Below are 21,619 nucleotides of genomic sequence, written 5' to 3'. Positions count from 1 at the left end.
TAAGGGCCGATTACTGTTTGATTTCTTATGATTTGACCCTGAAAAGGGCCGATTTCTATTCGACTTCGTATCATTTGGCCGTGAAAAGGGCCGATTCCTATTTTACTTCGTATCATTTGGCCCTGAAAAGGGCCGATTCCTATTTTACTTCGTATCATTTGGCCCTGAAAAGGGCCGATTGTTTAAAATTTTATTTTGTGAACCTGTGACGGATCGGTGGGGGGAAAGCCCGAAGGGGGTTCCCTGGAGTGGGGGCAGTTAGGGAAAACGGCCCTCCACGCACCGATGCTCACACCCACGGACGATTTCTTTAATGGGGCGCCAGTGCTAATGCACTCGTCCGTAGTAATCGCCCTTGCGGCTGCTCTGTCGGGAGCGGGAATCAGAGGGGGTCAGAAAAAACTAGTAAAAGACCCGCGAGTTCGTATCCAATAGAAAGTGCTTTTATTCGGGCCTCCAAGTAGGCCACGTAAGCAAAACAGAAAAAATGAATTCGCGTGGGCCCCACGCGTTACAAGCAACGGTCGAGGAAAAGGGGTCGACTCGCCAGTTGCGAGGGAGGCTTTCGCGGCGCGGGGGCTCACGGTACGCGCGAGTACAGAAAATATAGAAATGCAAAAAGAACGCTGAGGTATTCGCCCGCAGGGAGCACGCCCTCTCAGGGGTCGTGGACAGCAAGGGGACGTTGGTCCTAAATACCAAAATACAGCGTACAAAAAAAAACTAAATGAGAGGGGACGGTGTCGTATGAACCGTCCGCGGCCTCTAGGGTCCTCGTCACTGGGGCCAGGGGTCCTATCGCCCTCGCCCACGTGCAAATGAATAACAACAAAAAAAAGAGAAGGGTAAGGAGATGAGTCCTACCTTTTTGCGCAGGTGTATCCCAAAATCCACGCTGGGGCAGCGGCGACAACTCTCCACGCAGGCACACAATACAGTACACAAGCACGCAATACAGGGGAAAAAAAAAAGAGAAGCAATAAAAACGGAACACACTACTATTAACAAAGAAAAAACTGAGACGCAAAAAAAAGGGAAAAATACAAAAGAAAGAGGACGGACTCGGGCTAAAGCGAGGGGTTGTGTCGAAAAACTTCTCTCGCGCGCGGCGGCTCGCTGGCTTCTCTCGATCTTCTTCCCTGGTTCACGGTCTTCCCCCACCCCGAGGATTTCGGCGTCGAGGATGGGCCATTCCACGGTGGGGTTTGGTGGCCAGGTCCTGGGGCCCTCTCGAGGTGGCAGTTGGGGGTGGCTTGTCCCCAGGCCTGGCGTTTCCCGGTGGTCGGCTGCCGGTCGCCCCCGCGGAGGATGACGGGGTGGCGCCGCGACCGGACAGCCGGTGTCTCCTTCGGTGGACCCATCCCGCGCCTCCGTCGCTCAGGGAGAGGTTCCTCCGCGACCGGGGACGACGACGGCTCCTTCGGTGGTGGTTGGAGGCAGCAAAAAAAAAAAAAAGGGGGGAAAAGGGTGGCGTCCGATATAATAAAAAAAAGAAAAAAAAGAAAAACACACACGCTCGCTCATTCATACTTACCCCAGCGGCGAGGGGGTCCGCTTGGGCGGAGGAGTGGGGCTGGCAATTCGGGAGGATCCTCGTAACGAGGCATAACCAAAAAAAGAAGGTAATCAACCAAATGAAAATATGCCTCGTTACAAACCATTTTGTTCCTTTGATTAAATACTGAGTGGCCCCGAAAGGGGCCGATCACTGCCGGAAGTTTTTTCAAAGGATGGGTTCGAAATGTCTCCCACCCACAGAGATGCACGCCCGCATTCTTTTTTGGGTACTGGCCTGTACACGGCGGAGCATGTCGGGTGTTATGCATGCCACCGCGCCGTGTATTCGGGTTATCGCTTCTTCTGGCGAAGAAACCTCCACACGGTACACCTCCTTCTAAAATAATGAAAATAAAATATAAATTTAGAATACTTAATTTACAAATATGTAACAATAATGGTTAGCAATTATACCTTCAAATAACCCCAGAAGAAGAAATCGAGGGGGTTTAAGTCGGGGGATCTGGAGGGCCACGCAACTGCGCCTCCGCGGCCAATCCACCTGTCCTGAAAGGCTTCATCTAAGTATGATCTGACATCCGCGGCATAATGGGCAGGCGCACCATCATGTTGCAAGAACATGTTCCTCCGAATCTCTAATGGAATTTCTTCCAAAAGAGTTGGAAGAACATGTTCCACAAAAATTTTGTATGAAGGGCCGTCCAATCTGTTTGGCAGAATGTACGGCCCAACAACAAAATCCCCGCAAATGCCAGCCCATACGTTGATTGACCAGCGCACTTGCGCAGCGCGTGGGCGAATCGCAATCGGATTCTGTACGTCCCACACATGCGAATTGTGGGCATTAAAGCACCCTTCTCTTGTGAAGAGAGCTTCGTCTGTCCACAAAACGCATGAGAGGAACGACGGATTCCGCTCGATTTCCCCCAAAATCCACCTTGCAAACCCCACTCGGCGAGGAAAATCTTCAGGCTTCAAATCTTGCACCCGTACAAGTATGTACGGGTGCATGTCATTATCCTGAAGAGTGCGGTGCACCGTGGAGCGACTCATGCTGAAAGGAAAAACAGACATCTATTAATAAATGGTTTTATATCTTAATAAAATGTTTCAATATTTTTCATATTACTTACCCCAGTCGACGGCTGACGTCACGAATGCTCAATGTTCCATCTTCTTCAAACTGTTCGACCACCTCGTCCGTTCGTACCGTAGGAAGCCGATACGAACGTCCTGTATCAAATCGTACAGGATGAAACGAGCCGGTCGAATACAATCTATTCGCTAATCTGCGAAAACAGTTCGCAGTGGGAGGATTTGCACTACGATACTGTTCCGCGTAGCGTTCGGCGGCAAGTACCGCGTCCCCATTACATTGCCCGTACAAAAGTATCATGTTAAAGTATTCTGCGTTCGTGCGAGACATTGTAAAAAATGTGTTTACTCTTCGGCAGATCACAAAAAATGATCGTTGGTATAACATAGCATTTGTAGGATGTTTCTGTAACGATCGTCAGTTCGGCGATATTCAATTGTGTCATTTTTTTCAAGAAATGTTCGAATGTTCGAGAAATGTTATTGAAATGTTCGGTCAAAAACGTCATTCAACGTAATTAGCCTCTTTCGGGACCGCTCATTTCTTAATCAAAGGAACAAATTGGTTTAATGAATAAAATTTTAAATAGTCGGCCCCTTCCGGAGCCAAATAAGAACGACCCATAACAATACGTCGGTAATATCGTGTCGTAGATATTCAGTTGTGCAGTATTTTTCCAGAAACGTTCGCAATAGCACGGCTCGTCGCCGCGTCAAGAACGTTCAACTGTTTTAGAAAAACGCCTGCATATTCTGTTCGGCAGTTGTGTTTCGCGTTCCGCACGAGAATGGTCGCGAAAAGTAGTGCCGCTTTACCGTTTGGGCAGAAGCGTGTTAAAATCTTTTAAACATATTGGTGACGTTTTCCCAATTAAAATGAGACCAAACGCGATATAATTTTATAAACGCGATGTAACGCGGATAATGTTTATCGTTTATTAAAAAATGGATTGTTTCGATAGACTGACTCGGGAACCGTGAGTGAATTCTCGCTTTACAAACGCAAACCGCGGCGTGAAGAAAGCAGCTGAAAAGATTTGCTGAAAAATGACAGTGAAAATGATCGTATTGTGAACTGAAGTCAGTGCAGTGACCTCTGAGTGCTGTCAGCTGTGGTATACGGTGCCGATGTTACGGCAGGTCATGATCAGCGAGACGACTCAGAGCCCCCAACGCTTTCATTGAAGGATTCTTTTCAAACAGGATTATTTTCAAACAATGGGTGAGTGCTATTTTAATAAATTTCCTGTGAATGTAAGGTAGACCGGTTAATACATTTATTAGATATTAAATTGAAACTCTTTTTTTGCGAACTGAATAATTATTTTTCATTAAAATGAGTAAATTCATTGACTAATATTATTGTTAGAAGTAAAATAAAAAATTTTCAATATTTAATTTCACATTCTTCATTGATAACGAATGGCAATATTCAATAAATTTCATTTGCATAACTTGCATTAATTACGCATAATTAATTCCGTTCCTCCCTCATGATGAATGAATAAATAAACAATACTTTTAATTATTCTGTTCGTTATTTAACTGAGTTTCGATGTAAAGACTTCGCGTTGGATGTTTAGACTGTTCCGAGGCAAAGACTCTTGATCGCGTTCGCGTTCAGCCGCTGGACTTCAAGCTGTCGCTCCCGCTTCTCGACGCGCGAAATCCTCGCGCTCTGATTGGTCCGTGTTTTTCCTTAATAATTCAAAAACGAAGCTTCAAACCCCATTTTCGCAAAGGAAAATCTTGTTCAGAATGACGTCCTCTACCACCCCTTTCAGGGAGTAACACTAGTTACGGGACACCCTGTATAGCAACAACGCGTACTGCACGTATTCACGGCGCGCGCTTCCGTTCAGTTACAGTACTTCGGCGAACTTGACAGCCGAAGCGAAAGGGTTAAAATGTGAGGAATACATGCTATATTAAAGCAACAATTGTTTTATTAAGCATAGTAATTATTTAAGACTTAAGAAATGTATATACAAAAACCACGCGCACTGTGCACATTTCTGGCGCGTGCTTCCGTACGGTGACGACACTTTGGCGAACCGGACTGCCGAAGCGAAAGGGTTAAAGAGTGACTAGTGACTACTTCAGGAACAGATCCTGAAGAGGAAAGCTCGGACAACGGGGTGGTGGTCCTGATTGGCTGATGTTTTTGCCAATAGTATCGTTTAAAAGTGAACATCACCCTACCCCGTGCGCCCTTAGCGCGATCCGTATGGAGTATGATGTGTCACATGGATATGGAACAGACAAAGTGGACGTAAAACAGAATTTCCTTTGGGTTGTCAACAAGGGTGACCTGCTTAATGTCTCCTAGGTCCTGTCCTATGACTCTCTGGAAATTCACATTTATGGCGTCGGCAATTAACTGTTGAGACCGTCGATATACAAATCGTAAATTCAAAAATATAAAAGGACTCTCAAAAACAGCCCTGGTACTTGCATGCTATAAACGCGAATTTTATTTCTTATTTCGTAATTGGTGACTCTTGTCTTTCTGGTTTCACATAGCATTTATGAGGGATCGGTTTATTCGGGGGTCGTCGGGTACGATCGGGCGCGATCGGACGAGCGGGCAACTCGGACAATTGGCGCCAAGAGGATTTGGCGTTACCATGATTTGGCGCGGAAAATTAGTGGGAGGACAAAGGATCGGATGGCATTTGTTTCTTTTTACGCGGGAATTGGGAGAGAATGAGGAAAACGGCGTGGCGTCGGGGGTCAGTCTTGTCGTAACGGTTGAAGCAGTACGTTGTCCGAAAAGTTGTTGTATAATTTTCTGTAGTTGATTTCTGTACTTTTGTTTGAATTATTAAATTGTTTTGTTATCGTTATTCCCAAAAACCATTTATCCGTCAACCTCGATTATTTCGATCCTACATTTATTAATAAGATTTTTAACTCGATTTTGCTATTCCCAGTCTACTTTTCAGTCAATGTTAAGATTAATCGGTAGATCGCTCTCGATTACATCAATTTTCAACATTTCTGATACCGGATAATCATCGCTTCTCGTTTTAAATTCACGTTGAACTCGCACAGTTTTTCCTAATGTTAAACCCAGAGTCTGAGTCTCTGAGTTTTGGGTATTGCACTTCGTGCCGTCTAAACTCCGAAGGACCACCCGACTGATTCGGGAATAAAAAAACTAAGTCTGTTGGTTACTAACTGATATATTCTAAGTGGAAAACTGATATATTGAGACAAGATTTGCTGAGCTGAAACTGTTACTGATACGAGTGCTAAAGATTTCTGATTTTTCCTGACAATATTCGCTTCGACGTCAAGTCGGTTTCGCGCCCCACCTCTTTCTCCTAAAAAGAGGGTGGGTCCTAATTCTAAGTTCGCTATTTCTTAAAACTAAGGTGACCAATACCATGTCATCCCCTTCCAGTGCGCCCAAAGCGCGGTACATCCCTAGAGCAGGGGTGACAGGCTGGTCACTGTCGCCAACGCATGTTTGGCAACATCGGGGAAATTCCGTCAGGTCAAGATCCTTGGGAACACTAATTTCTGAATTTCTAAGGAACCCTCTGGAATACGACTTTATGATACCCGGGCTGAAGCAAAAAACTGAACAATAGCTAAATTTCTAAGTGACCTTATGTGCCGCATACTGGTTGCAGGCCGGCCTGCTGAAACTCATAAAGAGGAAAAAACTAACGGTTACAAATGACTCTACGAATATTTAGCCGTATCATAAAGTTGTCCCCTTGATGTCTTAACACCTAAAGTTATTTCTACATTATCGTTTGTAATTAAGTCTCTACCTAATAAACAAAGACAACTCATAGTATTTTCTGGAATAACATAAAAATCAATGGGAATTTCGCAATCGGCTACTAAAATTGTTTGTTTCAAACGTCCTAAAATATTTATTTTACTTCGATTCACGCCTTCGAATTGGACATCATCTTGATACGACCAAATACCTACGTTTGGCTTAATTGATGAATCGACTAAAAATAAAACAGCACTACCTATATCTAAAATAGCGTTTACACGGTACTATGCTCGTATTGAACTGCACCAAATACATTGTTGTCGATGCGCTTGCAGGTTTTGAGATCCGCTCCTTCGCAGTCATGAGCCATAGTGGACAAAGTTGCTTCTTATGGTCCGTAGCTCCACATAGTTAGCACGTTCCTCTCTCCCTCTTTGACATCGAACAGGCTGCATACAAATATTCCGTTTCGTTGCAATTAAAACATCTGCTGATTTGCAGGGGTAACTTTTCTTATTGGCAGATGACTCAAATTGCGAATTCTATCGTAAACTTTTAGTTTATTTTTCAACTCGCTTAGTTGTATTGCTTCCTAAAGTTGAGCTTTTCTCATGGATCGTCTGGAATTTCGTCGACGATGTATTGAATCAAGTCCTAGGCCTCAATGTAACTTCTCGCGGCGATTTCTTTCATTACCAGAAAATATTCGTACACCGATTCGTCCCGTCGCATCTTCCGGCTATGCAACATTTGATGTAACTGCGTATTATTTATTTTTGACGAAAATTCTTTTAACAGGAGACATTACAATTTCTTCCATGTCGTAATGACTCGCTCGCCCTGCATAAATAATTTTGTCAGACCCGTTAAACATTTTATCGCGAACAATAATTTTTGTAAATCCGACCAAGCAAGCAACTCAGCATTATCTTCAAAATCCCGGATCTAACTTTCCACTGGATATCCTCCGATCCATTAAATTGCCGGATTAAATCTGCGATGTCGCGAAAATTTAGCGTAAATTTTGGTGTTACTTGATCAGCAATAGCATTTTGTGCAACTAAATCTGCCTGACATGGTTCTCGCGGACACTGGTCGCCCACTTGTATTCGTTGGCCATTGTTGAACTGTCTCATTCATAGCATAGTCTTCCGAATTTTCTTCTGATCTGAGATGATCGATGCAGTAACTAAATTTAATCGATTCAGATCTACTAAATGTCTATAAATTCGATGAGCCACTTTTTCATTTTGCCCAGTAAAATCGAGGTTCAACACAGTACATATAGTCACTAATTCTCCCAAACTAAATGTTGCTACAGCCCACGCCATTTTCTCGTCAAACTCTTTGGATCCTATTTCGAATCCTAGTCCTGAAAAATTACGAAAATACTTCCGATTATTACCGTTACCTTCATCACCTTGAATAAAATACAGCGCACGAATTGCTTTCGTTGACGCTTTCCACAAGTTCTCACAGATAACCGAAATATCGTTTAACGTTGTCATTGTTCTCTTATCTAATTAAAATTGTCACTTAACTCTTTGAGGCACAGGATTTCAGATAAAAAATGGACCCATGTTGCACGGAAATTTTATCGGGTTTTAAATGAAACAAAACTGGTATATTTTTATTAATAAAGGTATAACATTATGTAAAACCATAACAAAATAGTAACAATTAATTAAATTTGTTGTTATTGGACGCGGCTCAAATAGTCGCACCGTGCCACATAGGTTTATGAATGGTACTTGTTAAAACACATATTTTTTCCTAAGCACAGGGGCACTTTGTACACAGTACAAGACCAGAGTGTTTGAACTTCCTTTTTTTTTGTACTACAAAGTGCACATCATTTACGAGACGAACGTTTTGGCAAATGTTTCGAATCTCGCCTTCTTATTTCTAATGAAATGTTAGGTTTGTGCTTATGCATTTGGATTAATAATGAGTTATCGGTACGCTTAGTTAGTGCGCCATTATCTATAAATGTTTGACTAATAAATCCTTCGGCATATTAACCTTTAAATACTTTTAATGTGATTGTTTATATAAAATATATGCATTAACAACACACGCGTCAAGAAAATAAAACATTATGCGGTGCAACCATTTCTTACTGCGACGATGAAGGCTATAATTAGACATTAATTGATCAAATTTATCCACTGCATTCATATTATTATTATAATCCGCGATCAAAGAAGGACAAGTAATCGATTTTCTAATCCCCATACGATTTCTTCTGTATACTATGGAATGTTGTTTTGGACTGTGAAAATTTGAAAGAAAGAGGACGGGCTTATTGTCTATCCACTGTGTTGCCATTATTCCCGTATCACTTACAAATGATTCATATTCTCCTCGACTTTTCATATTTCTACTGAAGGATGGCAAATGTTTTCTCATTTTATTAACAACGCCACAAGCATTAATTTGTTTAGATTTCAAGTTTTCTAATAAGTTTGCACTTGTAAAATAATTATCAAAATAAATTTTATGTTCTTTTTCAACTAAATCCGAAGTAATAGTATTCACAACTTTCTCACCAAGATTTGTTGTTACTTGATTGCCAACTTTTCCAGTATATACATCAAATCTGTAGCAATAACCTGATTTATCTGCTAGAAGCCATAATTTGTATCCTCTTTTGATTGTTTTTTCGGAAGATATTGTTTGATCGAACTACGACCTTTAAATTTTATCATAGATTTATCGATCGCTAAACTGACACCAGGACTATAATTTTTTCTTAAATTTTCTTGTATTTTGTCCAAGAATGGACGAATTTTGTATAGTTTATCATAGTTGGCACTTTCTCTTGCTGGAGTTGGGCTATTATCATTTAGATAAATATGACTGAGAAGCCACCCAAAACGATTTACATTCATTACTCGACATATGTATTCATTCCGTAAATACGGTATAGAGCTCCAAGCATCTCTGCAACTTGGGAGTTTATTGATTCCCATTAGAAAATTTATACCAATAAATGCGCGAATTTCTTGGTCATTAGTTGGCTTGAATCTTTTGCCTTGCAGTGCTGCGTATAAATTCGTTTGAGAAACGATGGACTGAATAATGTCATCAGTCAAAAATGCGCAGCACACGTCATATGGAGATGGCAAATCTGTGATATAGAGAGTCAGGCCAAAATCTGAAGAAAATTCTCCCGCTGGAATTGTTTGTCCGTCAGGTGACCATTTTCTACTCCTTTGGGCGGTGTTGTTCTGCTGATCCAGTGAACGCGTAGTTTCATCTATAACAATATCATCTTCATATTCATCCGAAAATGAAAGTACGCGTATTTTCTTCCTTCTTGGCGCGAATAATTCCAAGTCATCAAAATTATCAGCTTCAGGATCAATGAAAGATTCTTTATCTGAAGTTATTTCTTTTGATCGCGTGCCATCTTCATTTTCGCCACGATGCAGTTTCAGGTTAGAAGTTTTCGAACAAGTACTGTTCAGAGTACGAAAGATAACTAGTGGGATGGGAACGGGACAAAGAGGGTAGTCCGCTAGGACCACCTAATCCCCACTTTTCGGCTCACGCGTAGCTCCCACCGTTCATCCGTAATGGTGTGGTTTTACATAGGTGTAGAAATAGATATTGCTACTATATGTTAAAAAACTCTATCTTTTTCCTTTTACGCGATCCGTAAAACTTTTGGACACTACGACAACGTAGTGCCGCTCGACGCATCCATCGTTCTGTTCGTTGGTTCTCCAAATATCTGATCCACTCTCCGCGTCATGCGATCGATTAGTGTATGTGTGCGCCTCGACAAATACAGTGTTCATTCTATATACGTAAAAATGTCCTTTACGATATAAGCAAAAATGTTATCCCTATCACTGGGGGGAAGACCCCTCGAGACGCCCGAGGTTCGCTCGCCGGGAAATATAACGTGATCCGGGCCTTAGTATATCCGTGAGACAATACCAATGCAAATAAAAAATTTTTTTATTTTTTATTTTCTCGTTACCAAAATTTTACGAATAGATTATTCGCACTTTCCTTATTAACACTTTGCCGGCCGCACAGTTCTCGAATCGCCGTCGCGCTGCCGCCGGCGAGATTCACGCAAGTTGTTGCAATATAATTATTATTAAAAAAGGCATTGAGGTAACTGTTACGCCATTTTTATTGCATAATCTTACATTTTTTAATTATTATTTAAACATTTTACTTAAAAAATTTAACCTTTAGGATCTCTATTCTTTTTTGTGTGATAAATTTCGAATTGTCTCACAACGATATCACTTCCACTGTCTAAATCACTATCGATATCTCTATCAGAACTATTCTCCACGTCTGGTAACGGAACAGCATATATTTCCTCGGTGTATGACATTTTGAAAGAGATTTTATAATTTTTAATAAATTTAACGTAAGCTTCCGATATTCGAAGGCAGTGACGGACAGTGTCAAACTAACCGAACAAGCTCCCGCTTCGATGCGGCTGGCAGAGTATTTAAATATTTCAGTAAAACACAATATGGTAAATTGAGAGTGTAAAACAGTTGAAACCACAGTTCCCTATTCGTCAAACATTATTCTGCAACAATGTATCTCCCTACACAAACATGGAAATTAAGCATTACCGCTGGAGAAAAAAAAGTCACGCGTACGTGATAGCGGCCGAAAACGGTTGGCAGAAGAAAGTCACCTATACGTGACAGCGGCCGGCAAAGTGTTAAAATGAGACCAAACACGACATAATTTAGACTATATTTACTGGTTTAATTGACGATAAAAGTTTCTCATGTCGAAGAGCATAGCGAGTCAAAAAGAAAGAGACGCTACGACCGTGGCAGTCGGCAAAGATCAAAAGTCTGTTCAATTGTTTGCAATGCTTAAGCAATGCTAACTTTTTTATTTTTCATCCATTTTTTTATACAACTTTCTTCATCATATTCGTGACATTTTTCTGACTAAAATGAGACCAAACACGACGTAATTTGAGCTATATTTACTTACAATATCTTATTGGAGTAAAGTCATCGATGTACGCGTAACATTTGAAATTACAAGTAAATATGTCCCGAAGTACGTCATGTTTGGTCTCATTTTAATGAGAAAAATGTTACAAATATGATGGAAAAAATTTCACAAAAAAAAATCAAAAATAAAAAAGTTTGATTCTTGCATTAGGAGTGTCCTTCTAGTAGGTCAGTGTTTGTTTACGTTCGGTCTCCTTCGCTCGAAATGTAGTATCTTTACGATATACGCAAACGGCGACCGTGTTATTTTTCTCTTCTGTCCTTTTCTACGTTCGGCAAAACATCAATCAATGTAGGACCTGTACGATATACGCAAAACCTCAGGCCCGAAAGATTTGCGTATATGGAATATCCACTGTAGCCCGTTAATGCCGAAAATGCGTGTGACAATAGGCGGCAACGTTACAATCTGACCACTGAGATGCTCTTTTCGTCCCTCTAGCCCCGTTCCCGTCCCGCTAGTTTTCTTTCGTACTCTGGACAGTACTTGAGCGACTTGTTATGTTCATTTTGAAGCTGAACGGTAAAAAATTACCTACACTATGTTCAAATCATATTTATATTTATAGTTTTAAGGATATACAACATAAACAATAAAGAAAAATTGTTTTTTGTATTACTCCACAAGTTGCATGATGGGACTGTTATGTACGCCAATGATTTTTACTCCTCGGAGATCAATATTCGAGAATAGCCTAAGACCACCGCGAAGCGAGAGTCTAGTCTTGCCTAGCTTTCCCACTTACCAGGGTTTCCTTATTAGGCTTCGCTCGAGAATCATCTAACGTCTTCGGACCAACGCGATGAAAATTCGTTAGACGAAAACGTCGCGTTGATTCGTTCTCACCGTCTCCACCACTACTCGTTTTCTACCCATTTTTGAGTATAAAAAGGGTTGTGGAGAAGACGCCTCGGACCCAGTTAATTCTCGAACGTGGACTAACGAGGAACCTCTGTCAGAGTTTAGTTAGAGTCATTCACGTTGAATTACAACTAAGTCACTTTTGAGCAAGATCGGGTTAGAGTCCCCTTCGAACAACTTTTGATAACCATACAGTACGTATAGTTTACTGTTAGGCATTTTTCTAAAGTACTTTCGGGTCCCCGTTTCGCTTGTTTTTCGTTAAAACTAGGCAGGATTAGATTCTCGCTTTGTCGGAATCGAAACATTTTAAACTCAAGTAAAATCAAGTCAAGAACATTTCTTGTAAAAATCACCTTAACCGACAAATACACATAACCATTTGTAATTCCGGTTTTGGGAAAAGAATATGAGGTGAAGGGTGAATGAATCGTAGTCCGATTAACAATAACGAGAACTTTATTGATCGAAATGCGCGTGGTGTTCGATGATCGAAAAGTGACCGTTCGAGTCGAAGTCGGTAATTCGAATGACCTTTTTCGTTGCCTCTTGAGTCTACCCCCACAAGCACGGGGAAAAACTCAAGAGGAGAAATCCCGTAAACACACGACAACGGAACATCATCTGGTCGGTGAAAGTTTTATTGTCTCCGGTACCTGGACATTTCCCAGGCCCGGAAATATCGACTTTGTAGCGGCGAAAAAATCAACGCTGCACGCTACAAATATATTGTCAACTTTTATTTTTAAACTTAATTTTTGCCTTTGTCAATTATAACCAAAGTTCTAATAAGCCCACCAGTCGGTATATCTTAGCCGCTCGAGGTATATTGGCATATCTTTGTTACGAGCACAACTACTAACATTTCCTGTGACACCCGGCGTTAGCCATACGTCGGCTAGTTCACATATCATTTTCCTGGGGCACCCGGCGTTAGCCATACGTCGGCTCATCCCCGCGTCTATTTTCCTTTGGCGCTCAGGTTAAGTAACAAACCTGAGTTAGCCTAGTAACACTACCTTGACCAAAATACAGTCCCCAGCCACGCGGCTGTGACCCCTCCGGCTCGTAACACCCGCCTACTCAATCACATCTAAATAACAATTTGAAAAATGAAATTTCTTCATATTGGAAAGATTGCTACGATACATTCTGAAAAAAAATTTGGCCAAAAATGTGAACTAATTTTGCAGTGTATTAAATAGTAAACTATAACTCCTATTTTATTCGTATAAAAATGCAACACAAATTCCAAAATCTTATTTACTTGTTAAATAGCATATTAAACATATTGCAATATTTCCGGTGGCAGTATAAAATTAAAAGTACAACACTTTGTAAGAACGAATAGTCAATATTGTAAGAGCGAGCGCACAATGGCCGGAATTGATTTCGGAACACCGTAAATTAAGAAGTCTCTCAGAGTGTTTCGAGAGTAGATTTGAACAAGACTCGGTTGATATTTTCCAGGCCCGTAGTAACGGTAAGGTTGTGTTTTTCTCGAAACTGCAAAGTGAAAATGCGTTCCCCATAAAACCTTAGGAAAAGCACGAGGGCGACGTATTTTGTTAGAGACTTATTAGAGAAGAACATGAAGAGAAATCGGACAATAATAATATTTGTAAAACTGTTGTGTGTGAAATATAGGCATCCTTACAATATACGTAGGTGAATGATGGAATGAAAGTTAATAATAACGAGTATAACAAAATGATTTGATACTTGAATGTAATTAAATGTAGATCGTAAATGAATTAAAGAAGATCAACGCATGCATTTACAATATGTATTATTTTAATAATATTTACAATATTGTCTGTTGTATGAATTTACAATATGAGTGGATTTTGACCCACTCAAAATAAGAAATATTTGTTATTGAATGAAAACAAAAATGAACGGATGATAAAAGTTTTCTAAAAGTTTGTAAATAAAAGTTCTTGTATGTATTTGCTAAAAAAAAGTTTCTTTTCTTTCAAAAGGTAGAAACATTTTTTAAGAATAAAGCGTCTGTTCTGAATTAAGAATTTGACTATTTATAATTTGATTGTGGGACAATGAATCTAGTAATTAATACAAAATGTCAAGATGTGTAAATCGTTAAATGCATCAAAATTGTATTAAAAGCTATCGATGGATATAATGAACATGTAACTATGCCAGCTTACACAATATTTGTTTGTAAGCATTGGTAGAAAAAATGAAAAATGTCAAAGGTTTCTTGATAAAAAAATATCAATTTTATATTGTATTTTTATTTCAAATAGTTGTTGCCGGTTTATTATGATATACGTTCAAATAACATATACGATAACATATATGACATTTGTCGCAAATTCTATTGAAAAATTATAGATAAGTTTAGATAAGTGGTCACCTTTTGATGGAAAGGAAAAATGACACAGGGCTATTCAGTATGATATGTACAACGTACATTGCAGAAATAACTCAGCAAGTACAGTATTCTCTCCGTAAATGTTAAAAAGATCTCTACCGTAAATGTTAAAATTGTATCCCCACTACTGGGAGGATCCCCCTCGAAATCAGTCAAGAATGAAACACGATCGGTCGCCGAAACGACGAGGATCGAATATCGGTGAGACACATAATAATGCAAGTAAAGGAAAAGATTGTAACTTTCTTATTTCTTACTATTTTTTCATGAAACTTTTACTGTTGTATTTGTTTAGGTTTCTTGATTAAAATGACACCAAACATGATATAATTACGTTAACAATTGCGTGTGTAACGAGTGATTAAAGTTTTTAACATAAAAGAGGACGGCGAATGGAAAAGAAAGAGAAGCAGAAGGTTGACGCGTTCGGCAAAGATGGAAGACTCGTGCGTCTTCTGTCTTTTAAATTCAAAAATCAAAATTCTTTATTTTTGGTTTTTCGTGAATGAAATTTTGATTATCGTATTTATCTTGTTTGTTGTATGACCAACTACAAGAATCATTTCACAAACAGTACCGATTCATCCCTATATAAATCACTCCACAGACTCATCCCTATACAAACATACTAATCACGATTCCTAAGCCTTACTCATCCTAGACCTCGCAACCATCCTGAGTCACGCTGTCCCTTGACCACCATCCCCACCACTACCTATCCTTAAGCTAGTATTTAAAACCCCTCAAGTTTTAGAATAAGTTTAGAATTAGAAATAGTTCGGTACTGAGCGAACCGCTTTCGAGTTGTACGTTTCGTCTTCGTAATAAAGTGTTGTATACCAGAACCCAACACGTTTTTCTGATTAAAATGGTACCAAACACGGTATAATTAAAATCATAATTACTTGTATAGCAAACCTTTAGTAAGAATTCACACCTCTACCGTAAATGTTACATCCCAAACTTTTATGACTTGTTACATAAGTAATTACGATCGTAATCATATCGTGTTTGGTGTCATTTTAATCAGAAAAACGAGACAAATACGATGGTAAAAGTTCCATTGACGAAAAACCAAAAATAAAGAATTTTAATTTTTAAATTTAAAAGACAGAACACGCACGAGTCTTTCATGTTTGCCGAACGCTCGAAACTCTATCCCTCCTTGTCTTTTGTATCGCTGTCTCTTTCTACGTTCGGCACACTACAAAGAATGTAGGACCTCTACCGTAAATGTTACAATCGAGACCGGCAAAAGTAACATTTACAGAGAGAATACTGTAGTCCCGGCGCCGACGACCGGGAGGCCAGCCGCGCTTAGCGCCTCCACCGCGAGGCGGGGGCGCCTCACCGGTCGGCGGTCCGCCACCCGCTGGACCATGGGTCGCGGTCGAGGAATGGGGGGCAGTGCCGCTTCCTTTTCGGGGGCGCTCACCCCCCGGGACCTTTTCCGCCTCCTTGGTGTGGAGGCGGGTACTGCGACGGGTTGGGGGGCCTTGCGTGCGCGGCGCCTCCTCTTCCGCCTCTTGCGTCCCTCGCTGACCCCGGGGGTGGCTGGGACGGATCCGGCTGCTGCTGCGCGGACGTCCGCGGCGGCCCGTCGTGGCTCCACGCACGCCCCTGGGGGCAGGGGGTCGAACTCCTCCTCGGGGCGGTGGGACGCCACTGCCATGCGGGACGTCGCCCGCCCTCCCCTCCTTCCTTGACGCAGCATCTTTAACAGAAAGGTTATTAGGAGGGGTCGGTGGTGGGCCGTCGTCGGGGTCATCACCGACAAACGGCTTCAAGTCGGAGACGTAAACCTTCGGAACCATACGGGTTCCGGCCGTCTCCAACTCGTACACGACGGGCGATAGGACCTTTTTTATTTGGAATGGACCAACATACGCGGCCGCCAGCTTCGCGGCCACATTTTCTGCAGCGGACGAGAGGACCCTATTTCGACGCCAAACTAAATCGCCTACCCGGTATTTAATGTCTCGATGACGCGCATTATAACACTTCGCTTGTCGCTTGTGAGCGCGTTCCAATTGTTCTCGCACTAAGTCGTGCAATAACAACAAGCGACGCGATCGCTGTGGCCAGGCTTGCGGGTCTCTGCGAGAGAGCAGGGGTTCTCTTTCCACGGCGCGTCGAATACTGCCGACTGGTCGTGGGGCTCTTCCAAAGTTGAGCACCGCTGGAGATTCGCCTGCTGAGGAATGCACAGCAGTATTAACAGCAAATCGGAATTCGTGCAAGTGAACGTTCCATTCACGGTGGTCCTTTTCAATAAACGATGAAATCATCGTTTTTAGGACACGATTGACTCGTTCCACCGGATTCGCTTGCGCGTGATACGGGGGAATCGTGTAATGCGTGATTCCCCATTCTTCTAAAGCCGAATCAATTTCTTTATTGCAAAACTCGATACCGTTGTCAGTGAGGAGTATTTCGGGGGCTCCCCAACGAAATAGTACGAGGTCTTCAAAAGCTGTTAAAATACCCGACCCCGTAGCTTTTCGGAGCGCCTTACACTCTACCCACTTTGTAAAATTGTCCAAGAAGACTACAATGTACCGAGCTTGTCCACGCCCGGGCGGAAAAGGGCCCATTACATCGGCGGATACCACGGCCCATGGCCGTTCGGGGATTCGCCGGCCCATGTGTCCAGCGGGAGCGCGCTGCTCGACCTTGTGCTGTTGACACACGGGACATCGCTGCACAAAACGGCGGATGTCTCGGAACATCCCCGGCCAGTAAAATTCTTGGCTCACCCTTTGGTATGTTTTATCAATACCGGGGTGACCAGCGGCCGGAGGATCATGGGCATTTCGAATGGCCTTTTCTCGAAGATCCTCGGGGAGAACCAACTTCCACGCATCGTCATCCTCTCCGATAATTTCTTGCGTGGGAGACGGACGGTGATAATACAGACGTCCGTCTTCAACTCGCCAATCGGGGTACGACGCGGGGTGCGATTCTACTTTTTCTAAGCGGTCAGCGTACCAATTACTCTCAATGTCCTTGAGAGCCGCTAAAAAGTCGTGAACAGGAGGTTCTTCAGTGACGACGTCGTTCGGGGGTACTATTGCACGTGAAAGTGCATCCGGGACGTGGTGGAGGGCTCCTTTACGATGCTCAATAGAAAAAGAGTATTGTTGCATATCAAGGGCCCATCTCGCCAATCGTCCCGTGGGATCCTTCAAATTATGCAGCCATTTGAGGCTGCTGTGATCCGTAATAACAGTAAAAGAGTACCCCTCGAGATACGGACGGAGTTTTTTAATGGCCCATAAAACTGCCAAACACTCTTTCTCGGTCACTGAATATTTTTGCTCGGCAGCGGTCAAGACTCTATTCACGTAAACAATGGGGTGTTCCTCCCCATTTTGTTTTTGTGTGAGGACCGCGCCGATTGCATAGTGACTTGCGTCAGTCTGAAGAACGAACGGCAACGAAAAATCAGAACGTGCTAAAATGGGGGTGGTGCTCAGGGCTTTTTTCAGATTTTGAAAAGCCGTTTCTTGAGCTTTACCCCAATGCCAGGGCTCGTTTTTCTTAAGCAACTGCACCAAGGGGACTTTGTCACGAGCATGGTTCGGCAAAAATCGTGCGTACCAACCAACCATGCCGAGGAAACTCCGCAGTTGCTTGACCGTCGTGGGCGTCGGATACGACAAAACCGGCGCGACCTTTTCGGGATCGGGTTCGAAGCCCTTTTAGCTTATTAAATATCCCAAATACCGGACCTCTTGGCGACAAAATTCGCTCTTTTCCCGATTGATTTCGAGCCCTGCTTCGTTTAATATTCCAATGACCTTTTCGATCCATTGAATATCGTCAAGATACGCGAAGGCGTGAGGTTCAAGCTCGGGACCAATCAAGCGATCCATTAGCCTTTGAAAAGTGGCCGGGGCGTTGGTCAGTCCGTACGGCATACGCGTAAATTGGAATAACCCTTTCCCTGGGACCACGAACGCCGTAATTTCTCGACTGGACTCTTCCAGAGGAATTTGGAAGTACGCCTGACTCAAATCGATGGTCGAAATGTATAGTGCAGTGCGTAATTTGTCCAGGATCGCGTCCATATGCGGAAGAGGGTATGCGTTCTTCTTAGTGACATTGTTTACATCGCGATAGTCAATACAAAAGCGATATTTCCCGTTCGGTTTTGCGACTATCACGGGACAACTCGCCCAAGCACTTGACGAGCACTCAATAATTCCATCCGCGAGCATCTTGTCAACCTCCGCGTGCGCGACTTCGTAAATTTTCGGAGAAACGCGTCGCGCACGGTGTTTAATCGGTTCGTGTCCCTGCACGTTGATTTTATGCTGAACAAGATTAGTCGCGGGGGGTTTTTCCGCAGGAGGGGGAATTATTCGGTCCAACAGCTGATTTAAGCGCTCGCTTTGTTTCGAAGTAAGCTCAACGATATCCGCGCAATCGGCGTAGATAATTTCCTTCGAATCCTGCAAAGCCAGAATAACAAAGGAATGAACGGGACCATTCCGAATTTTCCAAGTCGCGTTCGATGTGTCTAGGGAGATTTCAAAAGCCTCCAGAAAATCCATCCCCAACACGCAATCGTAATCTAAATTGTTCGCGACTCGAATCGGTAATGCAATCTTTCGCCCGTCGATTTCGATCTCTTTCACCGCTTCGCCTAAGATATGGTCATGCGCGCCATTAGCCATTCGCATTTCCCCGGAAAAAGTGGGATCTATACGCGACCGTAATCATGCGATCGCATCCGGTCCCAAAGAGGAACGCGCGGCCCCGCTATCAATTAAAGTCCAGAGCGGATGTCCAGCTATCAGTAAGCGGACATAATAGCGGCGGTCAACATATCCCGGCGGAAAATCGCAGCGTTTAGTCGATTCGCGAGCTATTCCGACCACCTCACTGTCCCCTGGTCCAACCGGCAAACTAGCCGTCCCATGGACAAAGTAGGGACCAGTGGAGGCGGCTTCGGCCCTGTTCTCCAAAAGTGGAGGTGCGGGTAATGTACACGCGGAATCGGGATCTTCACCTCGCTTTCCCCTGGTCCAACCAGCCTTTTGGCCGTGACAGACAAATTAGGGATCGGGAGGTGACCCCGTCCTCTGTCTCCCTAAGTGGAGGCGCGGGAGGAAGTTCCGTGGGATGAAGGCCATCTCTTCCCGGTCTCCTGGTCCAACCAGCCCTCGGGTCGTCACATAGACAAATTAGGGATCGGGAGGTGGCCTCCTGCAGTGGAGGAACGGAAAAAGGTCTCGTGAGATCGAAATCGTCACCTCCTTGCCCCCTGGTCCAACCGGGTTTACTTCCATCACATGTACAAAGTAGGGGCTCGGAGGTGACCTCCTCCTGTGTCTCCTGGAGTAGAGGCGACGGAAGAGGTACCGCGGGATAAAAGTTATCCCCTCCTGGTCCCCTGGTCCAACCAGCCCTAGGGCCGTTACATAGACAAATTAGGGATCGGGAGGCGATCTCCTCCTTGGTCTCTTTAAGTGGAGGCGCCGGAAGAAGTTCCGCGTGATGAAGGCTATCCCCTCCGTGTCCCCTGGTCCAACCAGCCCTCGGGCCGTCACATAGACAAATTAGGGACATGGAGGTAACCTCCTCCTTGGTCTCTGTAAGTGGAGGCGCCGGAAGAGGTTTCGCGGAACGACAGTTATCACCTCCCTTTCCCCTGGTCCAACTAGCCCTCAGGCCGTCACATAGACAAATTAGGGATCTAGAGGTGGTCTCCTCCCTCACGGATTTTGGCGAAAGAGACGGGAGGGTCAATTCAGGGAGAATTTTGGGGGTTTCCGGAAATTCCGCACAAAGGTCCGGATCCATTGGCCCTTCTTCCACCTGAATCGTAAAAATCGTAACCCCCTCTCTATTACACCCATAACAAACCCGGGTCCTACGGGGGAGGGGGCAGTCGGCAGCCCAATGTCCAGGATGCCCGCAATTATAGCACTCCCCCCCCCCCCCCCCCCCCGCCTAGATGTCAACGGGGTGGATGTTGCGAGTGGGGGTGCAGAAACAGCCTGCGTCGCGGGGCCCCTCCGCTCTAATTGCGATGTTGAAGGTCGCGGCGGGGAGCGCGTCCGCGGCGACTGGCGCGGAACACTCGCCTCCAGTACGGCCGCCGGAGTTCTCGCGGTCGCGGGGGTCGAGGCGTACGGTCTTTCCGCTTCAACCTCGACCAAGGGCCTTGAAGAGCCCGATTTCTTGTTCAGCGATCTTGCGGATTCTCCTCGATTCCAAGCATCGGCGGGCGACTTGTATTCGTACGGCAAGTCCATCGCTGCCAAGTTACCGTAAGCTCCTCGCGGAGGTGGCCTGTACGCCGTTTCCGCCAACGTGAGTTCTGCTGCGCTAGGGGGTGGGCGATGCCCGGCTCTTTCTCTAGCCGCGCCTTCTTCCACCTCCCTACCCAATTCGCACAGCTCCTCAAACGTGTTGAATTCCGAACGACGGAATCTTCGGCGGTAAAACGGCAACAGGTTATCATACGCTGTATTTAAACGTTCTAAATACAAAGGAGGGGGAATCATGTGCGAGAAGATCAGCTCCAAGCTATCAAGAAACATGCTGATCGTTTCTCTCTCTCCCTGCGTGCGATTTTTAACATCGTTCCTAAGTTGTTGGAAGTCGCGCGCGCCGAAGTGTTCCCTTAAAAAGAAACGGGCAAACTCGCTCCAGCTTCGACACTCCACTCCACGGATGCGATGCCATTTCGCCGGTAGCGCGGCCAGCATGTCCGGTACAGGCATCTTCGAGCTGTCCAGACATCGTTCGAGGCGGTCCAAAAAAGTTTCGGCCCCCTCCCCGAACTCGCTGGAGTACGAAATACGCCATTTGGTCAACACATAGATCGCTTGATCTCCCCGGAAATGACCGACAGGAGATTGTTGTCGGTGGACCGCGGCGTCTCTTTCGTACTCCGTGTCCACGTCCCGGTGTCGCAGCACACGGCGGAAGCGGGGGCAGCCTGGCTCGCCCGAAAATGGGCGAGCTTTTTCCTCCCCTCTTCTTGTCGCTAGTGT

At 44.0% G+C, this 21,619-nt stretch overlaps 1 protein-coding gene across 1 annotated transcript in view; it reads left to right on the top strand.

The window, feature by feature from the left end:
* Positions 1 to 3,481: 3,481 nt before the first annotated feature.
* Positions 3,482 to 21,619, top strand: part of LOC143264119 (uncharacterized) — a 43,321-nt gene continuing 25,183 nt past the window's right edge. The window contains exon 1 of the mRNA XM_076529842.1: positions 3,482 to 3,835. The gene's annotated coding sequence lies outside the window, so the exon portion shown is untranslated. The remainder of the gene's footprint in view (positions 3,836 to 21,619) is intronic.

This window comes from Megachile rotundata, chromosome 3 (genome assembly GCF_050947335.1).
Source record: "Megachile rotundata isolate GNS110a chromosome 3, iyMegRotu1, whole genome shotgun sequence".
Lineage (NCBI taxonomy): Eukaryota > Metazoa > Arthropoda > Insecta > Hymenoptera > Megachilidae > Megachile > Megachile rotundata.
Note: the sequence above shows the minus strand (reverse complement) of the source record. Positions and strands in the feature narration are given on the sequence as shown.